The sequence below is a fragment of the Penaeus monodon genome, chromosome 11 (assembly GCF_015228065.2).
Source record: "Penaeus monodon isolate SGIC_2016 chromosome 11, NSTDA_Pmon_1, whole genome shotgun sequence".
In the NCBI taxonomy this organism is placed as follows: domain Eukaryota; kingdom Metazoa; phylum Arthropoda; class Malacostraca; order Decapoda; family Penaeidae; genus Penaeus; species Penaeus monodon.
Genome location: NC_051396.1, coordinates 46,116,098 through 46,118,597, shown reverse-complemented (window position 1 = coordinate 46,118,597; position 2,500 = coordinate 46,116,098).

The window sequence follows — 2,500 nt, the reverse complement described above, 5'->3', positions numbered from 1 at the left end:
TCATTCTCTCTCTCTCTCTCTCTCTCTCTCTCTCTCTCTCTCTCTCTCTCTCTCTCTCTCTCTCTCTCTCTCTCTCTCTCTCTCTCTCTCTCTCTCTCCCTCCCTCTCTTCTCCCTCTCCCATTCTCCCTTTCCGATTTTTTTTTTCATTTTCTCCACCTCACCTTTCCAGCCGAACAACCAAACAGTGTGCGCTATATGTCCCTCTTTCCCGCAACAAGCAGTATGATCTAATCTCGATCTCCACACTATGTGTTGCCTCTGCCACCTGAGCCTAGTACTGGAGAGCAAGGGTCGCGGGAAGACGCCCTTATGGAGGTACAGAAGGGTGATATTTGCGGAGACTTGCAATCAACTTTTGTGCCTTGCGATTAAAAGGCATAGCGTGGATGGGATATTTTGAGCTGGTTTTTTAATTTCTATTTTTATTTTTTTTGTGGGTGTATTTTGCTTGTTTAATTAATGTTTCTTTTACAGAAAAGAACAATACACTGGGTGCTTTTAATGTCACTCAGGACGCCTTTGACACTCACCTTAAATGATTTAGAGTGAAGTCATCCTGTGTGTGTGTGTGTGTGTGTGTGTGTGTATGTGTGTGTGTGTGTGTGTGTGTGTGTGTGTTTGTGTGTGTGTGTGTGTGTGAGTGAGTGTGTGTGTGTATGTGTGTGTGTGCATGTAAAGGATTGAGGTAAAAGGAATGATGAAATAAGCTTAAGTTTTTTGTAAAATAAATCAGACGACAACACACACACACACACACACACACACAACACACACACACACACACACACACACACACACACACACACACATATATATGTATCTCTCTCTCTCTCTCTCTCTCTCTCTCTCTCTCTCTCTCTCTCTCTCTCTCTATATATATATATATATATATATATATATATATATATATATATATATATATATATATATATATATACATATATATATATATAGAACAGCCACATGATAAACCAAATGACCAGGATGTCTTTCTCAAGATCTTAAGCCTCTTATTAGATCAGAATCTGAATAATCGAGTGAATTAATAATTACAGAAATAAGGAAAATAAGCAAAGGCTACAGAAAGGACACACAGACGAACATTTAAATTAATTAACCGATGCATAAAGTGAAAAGTAACTACTAAAACAAGAAACCCTTAATTAATTAATGAAACCCAAATGTTCATTTCATGCTTTCGAATAACAAAGGGTTTGAAAAAAAGAGAAAAAACGAAAAAAAAATAAGCACTAAATTGTGTGCGTGTGCTCGCTGTGTAAATAACGGTGTTTAACGAGTCCTTTTTCTCTGTGATAAAAACTGCTTCATATAATATTTTAGTTATTGCTATTTTGCATGAATCCTTTTGGTCTTTCTTATTGTCTTGTTTTTTTGTCTTTTTCTCATTTTATTTATTCATCTGTTTATCTGTCTGTTTCGCTGTCTGAGTGGCGGTTTTACCAAACGATCAGGCTGTGTAGATGAATGTTTGCATAGATTGATAGATAGGTAGATATAAATGTAGGTGTAGATTCATTGCGTGTGTGTGTGTGTGTGTGTGTGTGTGTGTGTGTGTGTGTGTGTGTGTGTGTGTGTGTGTGTGTGTATGTATGTATGTATGTTTGTATGTATGTATGTATGTATGTATGTATGTGTGTGTGTGTCTATATTATATATATATATATATATATATATATATATATATATTTTATATATGTGTGTGGTGTGTTGTGTGTGTGTGTGTATGTGTGTGTGTGTGTGTGTGTGTGTGTGTGTGTTGTGTGTGTGTGGGTGTGTGTGTTTTGTATGTATGTTGTATGTATGTATGTATGTTGTATGTTGGGTGTGTGTGTATATATATATATATATCTATAATATATATTGTGTGTGTGTGTGTGTGGGGTGTGTGGGGTGTGTGTGTGTGTGTGTGTGGTGTGTGTGTGTGTGTGTGTGTGTGTGTGTGTGTTGCGTGTATGTATGTATGTATGTATGTTTAGTATGTATGTTATGTATGTATGTTGTATGATGTATGTATGTATTATGTATGTATTTATTTATAATCTATATATATATATATATATATATATATATATATATATATAATATATATATATATCCTTCCACAATCTCTTTTCCCTGTTTCCTCAAATGCATTAGAGGTACAAGAAACGCTGACGTTTTTACTTTTGACAACAATGGAGGAACATTCACTTTTGAAATTCGCTTTTGAAATCCACACTTCTTTCCTTCGCAAATTTCCCGTTGCCTTCTGTCCCACACTTCCCTCCCGACCTGACTTTTAATCTCCCTGTGTTCCCCTTTAACTTTTGCCTTTATCACTTCCCTGCTTATTCATTTTCAGCAGATATGTTGCCATACATTGTTCAAAAGGCAAAGGATATTTGTGCTTAAGAAGGGCCGTTAAAAGTTGTTGTTTTTTATTGATTTATATTAATAATTGGTGATAATTATTGTTCATAGGGAGATGGCAGTTAATT